Source organism: Agrilus planipennis, unplaced genomic scaffold (assembly GCF_000699045.2).
Source record: "Agrilus planipennis isolate EAB-ADULT unplaced genomic scaffold, Apla_2.0 scaffold2, whole genome shotgun sequence".
In the NCBI taxonomy this organism is placed as follows: Eukaryota; Metazoa; Arthropoda; class Insecta; order Coleoptera; family Buprestidae; genus Agrilus; species Agrilus planipennis.
Window position 1 is genome coordinate 4,345,790 of NW_020442464.1, and position 12,519 is coordinate 4,358,308.

Consider the following 12,519-nt stretch of genomic DNA (forward strand, 5'->3'; position numbering starts at 1 on the left):
CTCCAACAAGGTCCATTTAAATAAATGGATATCTACTTGCTGAAACGAATCCCGGCGTAGCTCACCTCAACGTGGTAGGCACGTTACCATAATCGAATAAAATAATTCGAAGTGGTCTGTATTCTGTCGAAACTGCCAGACGCGGATCGCGATTTCGATCTTTTTGGATCTCATCAGCGCGTCGCAGGCAGCTCCGACAGAATACAGAACAACTTTTACCTGCTGCCTTAACAGCGCGTTTTAGAAAATACTACGAATGGCGCAGTAAACGCCATCTGTAGTACGATGCTACATTTTAGGATTACGTATGCTCCAACAAGGTCCATTTATATATATGCCTCTGTGGAGCTGCCTGCGGCGCGCTGATAAGATCCGAAAAAATCGAATTCGCGATCCGCGTCTGGCAGTTTTGACAGAATACAGACCACTTCGAATTATTTTATTCATGTGACATGCCAATTAAAATGTATAAACGGGTACTGTTTCATATTCGGGACTCAAGACACTTTGTTTCATTGTTCCTGGACTTGCTATAAGCATGTCCGGGATTTAAATTTAAAGCGTTCGAAGAAGCTGTAAACTTTTCCGTTTCAAAAATATCAAACAATACATAATTCAGGCGCGTCTCCAGCGAAATAGGAATGCATAAGCAAAACAACTTTAAAATGTGTATTAAGAAAATAGAAACGGGTTCATAAGTATGCCTGACGTTTGAGTATGCCTCAATTTTACTGTTTAATCATTTAATTAGGGTATTCTAAATTTTCATATTCAATCAATAAATTCAGTAACTATAACATGAAAACGTAATATAAAGTTGCATCTTCAGCTAGAGACATTAATTACAATTTCAAAAAATCTGTACAAATACGATTAAGGTGTCAAGAGTAAAATTTGTTTGTTTTGTTGGCATGAATTAGCAACCAATTCATTTTGCACCTTGACATTGTCCTTCGTATTGCACATGTTCGTCATGAAAATGCCAAGGTTTCATGAAGCATATGGATATAACAACACCAACTAACATTTGAATTACATCATTTTTCCAAACAGATGCAGAATGTTGAACATTAAGAACGCTTACACACTCGGGCACTTGTACTACTAGCGGTCAGTAACTTATATCGCTCTTTCCGTCGTCACATATGGACGCCGCTAGACGCTGATATTGTAAGACGCTGGTGGTCGACACTTTTAATCAATTAATCATCATCATAAGGTCGTCAGTCCTAAAACTGGTTGGACACGCACCTCCACTCTTCCCTATCCTGAGCTAATTTTCTCATTTTCCTAAAAATAGAACTCCCCGCATCCTTAACCTTAACTATTTGAGAACAGTGATCTAATCCTGGTCTACCTCTACTCCTCTTAACTCCGGTTTCTGCCTCTAATATGTCTCTGACTAGACCTTCATGCCTGAGAAGCAGTCCTACCAATCTATCTCGCCTATTTCTTATTGACTTCTATTCAGTCTTCTGTTCTCCAGAATAGGACAATATGTATGAGATAGAATATTCTAATACATCCTTTATTTCTAATCTTCTCTATCCACGGTATCCTCATCATTCGCCTGTAACACCACATTTCGAACGCTTCTTACTTTTGCACCCACCGTCTATGTTTCGCACCCGTACAGAGCTCCTAACATACACTTTTAACAATATTTTTCGAATTTCTAAATTAATAATTGTTCGAGAGCATAGAACTGATTTGCTTTTTATTGAAGGGTCTCGACCCTGCGTCATCTTGTGCTTTATATCCCTACTACTCCTTCTGTCCTGACCTATCTGACTTCCTAGATACTTAAAATCAGTCACTTTTTCTAAACTTTAGTCTCATATTTTTACACTCGCTCTTTCCCTACTTTTTCTTCCCTTGCATACCAGTATTTAGTTTTACTTTTAGTTTGACTTTGTCAATACCGCTTCCATTTTATTTAAAGCTATCTTTAACTCTTCCTTGCTAGATACTAATACTGCTATATCATCTGCAAATTTAAATATACTAATCTCTTGCCTCTTCCCTACAGTTGTCCTGTATTTAATGATGTTTATCGCGTCTTCAATGTATAGATTAAAAAGTAAAGCTGCGTAAAGGGTGTGCATCCCTGTCTGACTCCCTTCCTAATATTTGCTTCTCTACGTTGCTGCTCGAGTTCTATAGCTGTCTGTTGCTCTTCGATAAAAACAGTAAAGGGCCTAAATTAGATTCTTGCGGAACTCCAGAAGTAGCTGAGTAACAAGACGAAGTAAATCTATTGTATGTTACCAGTTGTTTGCTTTCTGTTTGATAAGTAAGATGGCAGAAGAAGTGTAGAGGCATTTTAAAACAACAAATTGCAATTAATTAGTGATAAGAATAAGGCGATCGATACTTAAATGACATCTATCTCACCTTGCGTATCAATAATCTCTGAAGCAAATTGGTGGATCTTTTCGGAACAAAACCAAGTTAATATGATGATAACAATTTTTCGACACCTTTATAAAGAAAACAGGAGTTACCTTAACATTTTTCGATATATCCGGGAACATATTATACTTAACGACAAATTAAATATATATTTATAAAAAGGCAAGTCAATTTTCTGTCACAGAGATGTCTACACCTAAGGCTATCTTGTCTTTAATAATTTTAATCGCATCTTATAATCGCATCGATATAAAAATTGACAAACAGCAGTCTTTTCCTAATATTTACATCCCTACGATGTCGCTTGAGTTCGATAATTTAAAAAGAATAATAATTTTATAATTTAATTTCAAAATCTGATTTATTTGAGTGCTAAATCACAGTCAGATCGAGTAAATAGTTTAATAGTCTGTAAAATTTTATTTTTTCGTTGTTTTGCAGTCGAAAACTTTTATTTTTATAATAAAAGTCAGTAATTTTTATTATTCTCGGCGACCAGAAGTACTCCAATTTATTTATTTTGAAAGAACAAACGACTATCCATATTGAAAGGGACAACATTAATCTCAAACAATACTTTTAACAAATGATTTATTGCGAACATATTTCTTTTATGTTTGAAAAGCTTTCGAAATAGTTAAACGTACCTACATACAAATTCATAATTTCAAAATGTGTTACATATTGCGTTTGAGACTGTAGTTGGACTTCAACTTTGTGGGTCTAGAGTAAAACTGTGAAACTGTGTCTCACTTTGAGGTGGTTTTTGTCACTTACGCACGATCCTAAAAACTATCGGTCTTGACACATACTTTTTAACAGTAGAACGTAGAGAAACCTAAAATTAACGACTTCAATTATCCATTACAAAAACAATGCTGTTGTTCTATTTTTAGGACCCCTCTCGTAGCCTGGGGCAAAAATTATGTTTATCGTCAGCTAAACTGTGTCTCTGGAAACTGTTTTCGTATTTATAGACTTGCAGAAATGTAATAAAAAGTACAAGGGAGAACATCTACGTTTTCTTTTCGGACAGTAATAAGGAAATATTATTTTGTAAGTATCCAAAAATGCTGTTGAAAAACATATACTTTACGTAATTTTGTGGATAATTAATAATAACTTGACTGCAAATTCAATGCTTTGGAATTCGGTGAGTCAGACAGTCATTGTCATTTGTTTTTCTTCAAATGTTTTACGATTAGCCAAATAGCCAATTTTAGAAGCTAATAAACTTATTCATAGACATTATTCTTATAGAAAAAGATGGTGCGATATATACAGTGGCAAAACTAGCGAGCTGATTAATTCTAAGTAAAGAGTAAACAATTTCTTGTACAAAAGCCAAAACAGCGGTAACAAAAATATTATTTTAGTAGATGAATGTGACAATTGTGAGGAAATTTACGAGGTTTTATGTCAAATTTTGATTTTAAGGCTTCCTGCCTTTTTATATGAGCATTGGACTGTTTACGGTTTGTCACTTTTTTATTACTTTAGGTGCATATGAGAGAACTTTGAAAAAAATGTTAAAATCATTAAGTTTCAACAGTTTAAAATAAAGTGTACCTATCATAAAATTTAAAAATAGGAAAAACGGCGCTTGGGTGAACCAATTTCCTAAATATAATGACAAATTTAGAAGCATTTGAAAATATTGTTAAAAAAGCATCAACAATATGCGATAATATTCACTTCACGGACAGCTAATATGATCCATCTCCGTTTTACATTTTAAATTTTAATCACAAATTATTCATGACCGCAACAGGAAATGACTTTATTTCACTGCTCTTAAATTAATATTCTCATCATCATCATAAGGTCATCAGTCCTAAGACTGCTTGGACACGTACCTCCACTCTTCCTTATCCTGAGCTAAACTTCGCATTTCCCTTAAACTAGAACAGCCCACATCCTTAACTATTTGCGAACAGTAATCTAATCTAGATCTAGATCTACATCTACTCCTCTTAACTCCTGTTTCTGCCTCTAATATGTCTCTGACTAGACCTTCATGCCTGAGAAGGTGTCCTACCAACGTATCTCGCCTATTTTTTATTGTCTTCCAAAGAGTCCTCTGTTCTCCTATTCTTTCCAATACCTCTTCATTTCTAACCTTTTCTACCCACGTTATCCTCATCATCCGCCTATAACACCACAATTCGAACGCTTCTAACCTTTTCTTTTCCGCCGCTCCCACTGTTCATGTTTCGCACCCATACAACGCCGTGCTCGAAACAAACACCTTTAACAACCTTTTTCGAATTTCTAAATTAACGGTTCGCGAGCATAGAAGTGACTTCTTTTTATTAAAGGCGACACGCTCCTGCGCTATCCTCTGCTTTATATCCCTACTACTCCTTCCGTTCTGACTTATCTGACTTCCTAGATACCTAAAATTAGCCACATCTTCTAATTTTTTATCTCCTATCTTTATATTCTCATAACAAAAAATGTAAACAGTTACGTCTATAACTATTATAAATCTATACAGTAGTAATTCTACTATACGATTACAACTCATAGTCACCAAAGATGCAGTCGTTTCTTTAGAGACTTTTTTAATTACAGTTGATAAAATTTATTAAGCATCATAAATCATCCAAATAAGTAGCAAATTAATATTTTTATAAATATATACATACTGTTGATTTTTAGAGTCATACCAATTTATTGTAATGTCAGGTTCGTCAACTTTACTCTCAGTTATGGGATTTTCATTGAAATATTTAAAAATGCATTCAGTTAGGTACAAGCTTTGCAGACATCAAGATTAAATTTTTATGTCTATCTAGTCCAGAAAGCTAGACAATTTTCATTCTAATTTAAGCCTTCACCGAAAATCCATTTTTGCATATAGTAATAATCAGATTTAATTTGAACTTTTTCTTATTCTTCGGTTACCCTAAATATGAATATATATAAATGAATCAGAATTTTGCAAGTGAAAGCCTTAGACTGTTATAATATAGGAGTTGTGAAAAGACATAATTTCAGTAAACGTTATTTAAAAAAAGAAATAATTGCTTCCTTGTTCATTGGATTTATTAAAATTGCTGTAAAAATCTAATTTTAATCTTAATGAAGACAGTTTGTTATAGGCATGTTGATATGATGCATATTCTCTTGTCGTATTAACCTTTTAGTCATGCTCATCAGTTTGCCTGGCCTTTAGATTTGTTAATGTATTGCCTTATTTAAAATTGCATAAAAAGCATTAGATAGGTACCAAAACAGAAAAACAAAAACCAAATCGCAACTGCGGTTCTCGCCAGGCATGAAGCGGTTTTTTTGCATAACTTACAGCAGCGAACGCGTCTCAGTTATGTGCGGTTGGATGCCTTCGTTACGCCACTATTTCGAGAACTATCCCGATTTTGTTCCCGTCTTTCGAACTGGTACGTTGGCTAATGACTAATTCGGTCTAAGTGTCTGAGATTAGACCGTCCGGCCGTCGCGACGGACGCGTCCCTGTCCGTCCGTCGCGTCGTTGAACGTCCGAAACGAGGGAGTACGACCTCGAACGTCGCAAGCCGATTCCCTAAAAAATCCGTATGTTCAACCCGACCACATCAACCGAGTTCCCGGCTAGAACTGAAGAAATAGATTTCAACCCCGGACGATTACGTAGTTTTAGAGAGAAAAAAAAAAACAAAAAATAAAAAGAAAATTGAAAAACAACTCGGCGACGAAAGCCAGTTTAAAACCGACATGCGCAAAAAGGTCGTTAAACTGCATTAAGTAGGTAATCTATTTGCTTAAGTATTTGCTGCGTGTGGAATTATACATATGAGATGTCATCATACACCACACGAATAATCTTAATTGAAGTTTTCATTTTAAATTGTTGTTCCGTTACGTAATGTATGAATTAGATTTGAATAACCTTACAATTACCCTTGAAGCAGTCCTGAATTAAGGGGTGGAACATTTCCATTTATTGTCAATAAATAAATACAGTAGAATCTCGATAAGTCGAAAACCTCCAAAACTCGAAAAAATGTTTTGTTTCCTTCCCTTCAAGCCCCAAAATCTCCATTATTCGAAATCTCAACCTTCTAAATATAAGTGAAAGATTAGAAATAATCAGTAAGTCCCTGCAAGCCATTTTGGTACATGTTTTTCCTGTTTAACTCGAAAAATTAAATTAGACCTCTGTATCTCGAACATAACAATGTTTTACACATTTTACAACCTTTACAACTCGATAATATCAAACTTATTGCGTCTATAGTTCGAAGAAACCTAAGTTATCAACTTTAAGAATTTGCCGACAATGTAAGTACACAATACAAGCTTCTTAGAAAACAATTTAGGCGTATACAATAAATAGTATTACCACTTAAGGAATATAGTCAAGTCAAAATTCTCCATAAGTCGAAAACTCTATAACTCGAATTTTTTGACGTTTCCCTGATGTTCGAGTTATAGAGGTTCTACTATATATCTATTACCTGAAGTACTTCAAATTGCTGGTGTCTTAAGATATATAGATATTAATATCAGAGACAAAAAATGAATTTTAATTCTAAAAAAAATATTGACGATGGTAAAAAAGCGTTGCCCCTTTATTTCCTTTAGAGCTTAACTGCTGTTGTGATAAACTACAAATAAAATTGATAACAAAGTCGTTACTAATGTAATATGTGTATTATCCCTGTATTATTATCAATATCGCTGTAACGCTAGTACTAATAGCAGCTTATATTTGCCATTTTTATCACTAACGATGAGTTTATTGGGATAAATAATCCCTGGGAAAATGGCACGTGCAGGTACGATACCAACACAAAAATACGTGAACGAAACATGGGAACGAGCAGTGAATTTTTTCCATGGATGTTCGTGTTTGAAAGACAAACGTAAACGTAAACAAAAGTATTGTGCTTATACCACATACATATAATAAAAGCTTTATTTAGCATAATGTGATAAGATTAGCCAGATAGTGTTAAGTTATATTAAAAAAGATCAAGGACGTAGACAACTGTATCTCACTTCTTTATTCATTTCCATTTTCACCTACGCTCCGAGAGTGTAGAATAATTTGTTCGAAAAATCACTTCTAACTCCGTGACAACAAAATATTGTAAGTGTTGGACAACAACCACTAACAAAAGAAGAAAGAATAAAATTTGGTATTCAAAATACAAATCTACAAGTGACCTGTGCATAAATTTCATTCTTTGTTTTTCTATTTGTTGTTATATTTTGCTACAAGTGAGCTAACTCAAAGGTGAGTTTTCTAAAGTTTTTAGCATTAAAAATTAAATAAGACAATTACATTCTTTTCAAAAATCATGGAATTGGTACGCAAATGTTAATAAATTAATTGTGACATATTGCTTCATGGTTTATTATTATTGTTATTAAATATGCCTTTCGGTATTTGTTTGATCTTTTTGCAAGGAATTTTATTTCATAATGATATAATACGTAGATAACTAAATTAGGTATTTCTATTAATAACTATCGATGAAATGATTGTGTGTAGAATGCATCTAAATAAATGAAACATGATAAACGGTAAACTAATAAATTGATATAGGGGTTTAATTAATATTTCGGTAATTCCCGTACAGTAGAGGGAGTTTTTTTAAAAGGAAGTATATATTAATTAATTATGTGCATTCCCGAACAATAGAGTTCTGTAGTGGCTTCTAGAATGGAAACAGCAAGCTATAAAGGAAATTTTTCTTAAAAAAAAAATCAGGAAAACTGCTGACTTTGCCGGTGTGAATACACTAACTAACCTCAAAGAACCAACAAAGCTACTTTCTTCATTAGGGATTGAAGAGAATTAAAAACTAATAAAGTTAAAGTAGACAGTACAAATACTAATTAATCTGTAAACATAACTCGGTCGATTAGTTGCAATGTTTAGTAGATCTTACGAAGCTAGGGATAGAACCCTTATAGCGGTTGAGAGAAATTAAACAGTTTTTATAAATAAATATGCTGTCAAAGCTATCAAGTAGATAATTATTTCAGATTTCTTTAACTAATTTCGAGTTTTTTCAAACCTAGCATAAACTAAATGCTCTCTGAACCTAACATAAATAGACCGTGTAGTTTGTCCAACATTTTTATTATTACAATCTTCTCAATTTCACATGTCCCCATGCTCTATAAAAGAAACTAAACATTTTAGTTCATAGACTGAGTTATGCTGCAACATTAGTCTGTGTTTTGTAATACTTTTATAGTTCTTAAATGTGTTCAGTTCCTGAAGAAGGTAACTTTGTTACTAAAAGCACCTCGGACATTTAGTGTTGTGTTTTGAATTAGGGTTTGAGATATTTAGTGTTTACCCAGTTTGTGGTATTCTCAGATTTCTCACCTTTATCACATAAACTCACATCTACCTTGTACTAATTCGAGATCAATACCTAAAAATAAATGCATTACTATAAATATTACTTACCTGTACATTAGCATTTTATTCATTTATATTTCAGTGTTGTATAGACAATGGTCTTACAATTAATTGTTACATTATTTGAATATGGTTTTGAGCGCCATGAAAATAAAACAATTATCATTTGCATTTGAAATCAAAGATATAGGAAGGTTCTTTCATACGTATGTGTTAAATGCATATCTTATTTGTTTAAACAAAAGTAGATTTTCCCAGTTCTCACCAGATTTGTATTTTTCTTTAGTTTATTTTAATAATGTTTATAGATAGATACATATAATGAGAAATGCAATTAGACCTCCATGCTTCAATCTGCATCTGCTTCGAATATGATGTAAAATGATATTATTAGGTAAATAAATGGGTAAATCTCTGCTAAAGATGGTACAATGCATCATAGAACATATTTATATGAGATGTTATCAAATATTGTGTAATTCTGCTACCGTATTGAGTAAACAATTTTAATTAAAAGTGTAAATGCAAAGGTAGTTATTTATATGTTAATATACAGTAGCAACTTCTACTGTTACCTATTGTTATTAACAATTGCATTTATTTTATTTATAAGTAGAAAGAAAAGAAGGCAGCTCCATTAATTAAACAAAATTGAATAATTTCTAGGTGTAAGGGTGAATAAAGACGCACTAGTTTTTCCCTTTACAAAACAAACTTTATTTCGAAAACACTTAAATTTATATACAAGTCAAAAAAAGTGGTATTGGGTTAGGTCAGTGCGCCTCGGGGTGATTTTTCTGGAGAAGGTTGCTGACGATGGTAGGTACTTGTTCGCTCTGTGTCGAGTTCCGGGTGGCGCCTTCACGATCGGTACAACGGCGCATATCGGAACTACCTTGGGTTGAGATTAATACCAGTTCGGTGGTCGTGCTACATAAGGAATTAATGTTCCACACTTATACACCTACACGTTATCCTAGGATCTAGTTTCGTTAAATATAAAATTTGTGGATTTATGCTATAATAAAGAAAGTACTGATTTTCTTGTGCTACTTAGACAAATGGTGATGCAGTAATATTCCAGAGAACATCTATTTTTGAGTAATTTGCTTCTCCCTAACCATCTGTTACCTATTTCCACGATTTCCAAAGAATGGCTCAAAAGACCTTCTGCCTTACCCTTCGGTTTTGCGCTAGTATAGGTCTTAGGGACGATCAAGCCACCAACATTAATAGTTGGCGGGAATGAACTGCGTAAAACTTTATTTCATTTTTTCTTTGAGAAAAATATCGTTTTTGTAATATATATCATTTTTTTTCTTTTGTTGTCTAAAACTTTATGTCAATATCATTTCTAAAACTTTTTAGATATTTTTAAACCAATTTGATACTAGAAAAGGGTTGCAAAACAAAATAAAGTTTCATTTTACGTCCAAGTTATCGGCAACACACAGTGCTTTAAAACAGAAATTGATTTCTAAGTTATATCTCTCTATGCCGCACACACGAGAAGATAATTTTAGAATTTTCTCAAACAACTTACTCCCGGAAATTCGTACGAGTGGCAAATTTTTCTGAAAATATATTACCTATATATGTTAGTGATCTATGTTTTGATCTTTTTGGTGTTCTTTTTGTATCACATGTGTTTCCTTAAACATAAAAGTACCCCAACATGGTATAATTATTAAACGTTCAATGCACATTATGCATCGATAAAGCAAAACAATATTAAATATTATATATACGAGGGTGGATTGATAAGTTTCCGGCCTGACCAAGAAAAACAAGGTTTTTAAAAATTTTTTTTTTTTATTTCTCAACATAATCTCCTCCAAGGCTGATACATTTCTCATAGCGGTGTTCCAGTCTATTAATGCCATCTCTATAGACTGATTCGTCAAGCTCCTCAAAATAACCATTTACAGCTTCGATTACTTCTTCATTGTCCGCAAATCTCTTACCGCCAAGCCATTTTTTGAGATTAGGGAACAGAAAATAGTCACTCGGGGCTAGGTCTGGAGAGTAAGGAGGGTGCGGCATCAATTCAAACTTTAGATCGTTGATTTTAGCCGTCGCAACGATTGACGTGTGCGCTGGTGCGTTATCGTGATGAAACAAGATTTTTTTCTTCGCCAGATGAGGTCGTTTAATTTTCACCTCGTGGCTCAAACGTTGCAATAAGTCTGCGTAGTATTGACCAGTGATAGTATTACCCTTTGCAAGGTAATCAATGTATATAATACCTCTTGCATCCCAAAAAACAGTAGCCATAACCTTGTTCGCCGAAAAAATTGTTTTTGCCTTCTTTGGAGTTGGTTCCCCTGGTCCAATCCACTGTTTAGACTGTTCTTTGGTTTCAGGAGTGTAGTGGTGGACCCACGTTTCGTCAACGGTTACGAATCGACGCAAAAATTCGCTTGGATTACGCTTATACAATGACAAATTTGCGGTAGAAATGTTTTTTCGAATCAATTTTTGGTCGACTGTTAGCAAACGCGGCACCCATCTTGCACAGAGCTTTTCCATATGCAAATGTTGGTGCAAAATATGTTGCACACGTTCATATGACATCTTACAGGTCTCAGCTATCTCACGCACTTTCAATCTGCGGTCTCCCAGCACTATTTGATGAATTTTTTCGATCATATCTGGAGTTGTGACCTCAACGGGGCGTCCTGAGCGAGGCCCATCAGAGGTGCTCACACGACCCTTTTTAAACTCGGAAACCCACTGCTTAACGGTTGAATATGACGGGGAGGATGTCCCCAGCGTTGAGTCCATCTCTTTTTTAATTTCCTTCGGCGTTAACCCCTTCAAATAAAAGTATTTGATGACAGCACGATTTTCCTGCTTTTCCATTTTTACGAAAACCACAGAGGCGTCTTGTTCAGCGTGCTGTCAAACCTACACTAGCAAGGAGATCGGGCTGAAACTATAGCTACAAGCTATCGAAGGATGGTACTATAGAATGTCACCTCAAGGTAGGCCTAGTGGCGTCATCTCTTGGTTAGGCCGGAAACTTATCAATCCACCCTCGTATTATCTTACTGTGAGTTCTCATTCAGTAGCTTTAAAAGCTTTTCGTGGTTTTCTCACTTGAATGTCGTTCCTGAACCTTCAGAGTTTGCTTAAAGGACTGCCATCTGTAAGGATATGAAATGCTTTCCATAACAGCCAGTTTCCTAAAAAAAAAATTTCAAACCCCTGGTAAGAAATTGCATTACTCCTGCGATTATTTACCCACCTGGGAGATTATGTTACGCATCCTTTTTAACCCCCCACACAAAAAAGGGTTATTATAAGTTTAACGTAAGTATTTGTTTGTCTGTGGCATCGTAGTTCTTACACGAACGAACTGATTTTGATTTAATTTTTTTTTTTGAAAGGTGACTTGATCGGGAGTGTTTTCGGCTATGACTTATGTCAGAAATTCTTTAAATTTTTAATTTAATCACTTTGCCAATGCGCATACCTCATCTGTCTCGGTTACAGATTCGTTGGTCGACCTGTACATCTAAAAGAAAACGTAATTCAGAATCTTAATGGTATAGCTGCTTTAAAATCTCATGGACCTTTACATGCGCGGGTGGTATTATAAAGAAGTTGATAAAAATTTATTAAACTTTTTCTTATGAGGACATTTTTATTCTGATGTCGACCTTGATTCTTTTTATTTTTAACAAAATGCTAAAAACATTTGTAAAGGTATGCGTATATCTATGCAG

The 12,519-nt window shown here is 34.3% G+C and overlaps 2 protein-coding genes across 2 annotated transcripts in view; one reads left to right on the forward strand and one right to left on the reverse strand.

Annotated features, from left to right (window-relative positions):
• LOC108742527 overlaps positions 1–6,009 on the reverse strand; it is an 85,522-nt gene extending 79,513 nt beyond the window's left edge. Inside the window, exon 1 of the mRNA XM_025980965.1 lies at positions 5,720–6,009. The gene's annotated coding sequence lies outside the window, so the exon portion shown is untranslated. The remainder of the gene's footprint in view (positions 1–5,719) is intronic.
• Positions 6,010–7,420: 1,411 nt separating this feature from the next.
• The window catches only part of LOC108743355 (cGMP-dependent protein kinase, isozyme 1-like), a 31,800-nt gene continuing 26,701 nt past the window's right edge, over positions 7,421–12,519 (forward strand). Inside the window, exon 1 of the mRNA XM_025980968.1 lies at positions 7,421–7,651. The gene's annotated coding sequence lies outside the window, so the exon portion shown is untranslated. The remainder of the gene's footprint in view (positions 7,652–12,519) is intronic.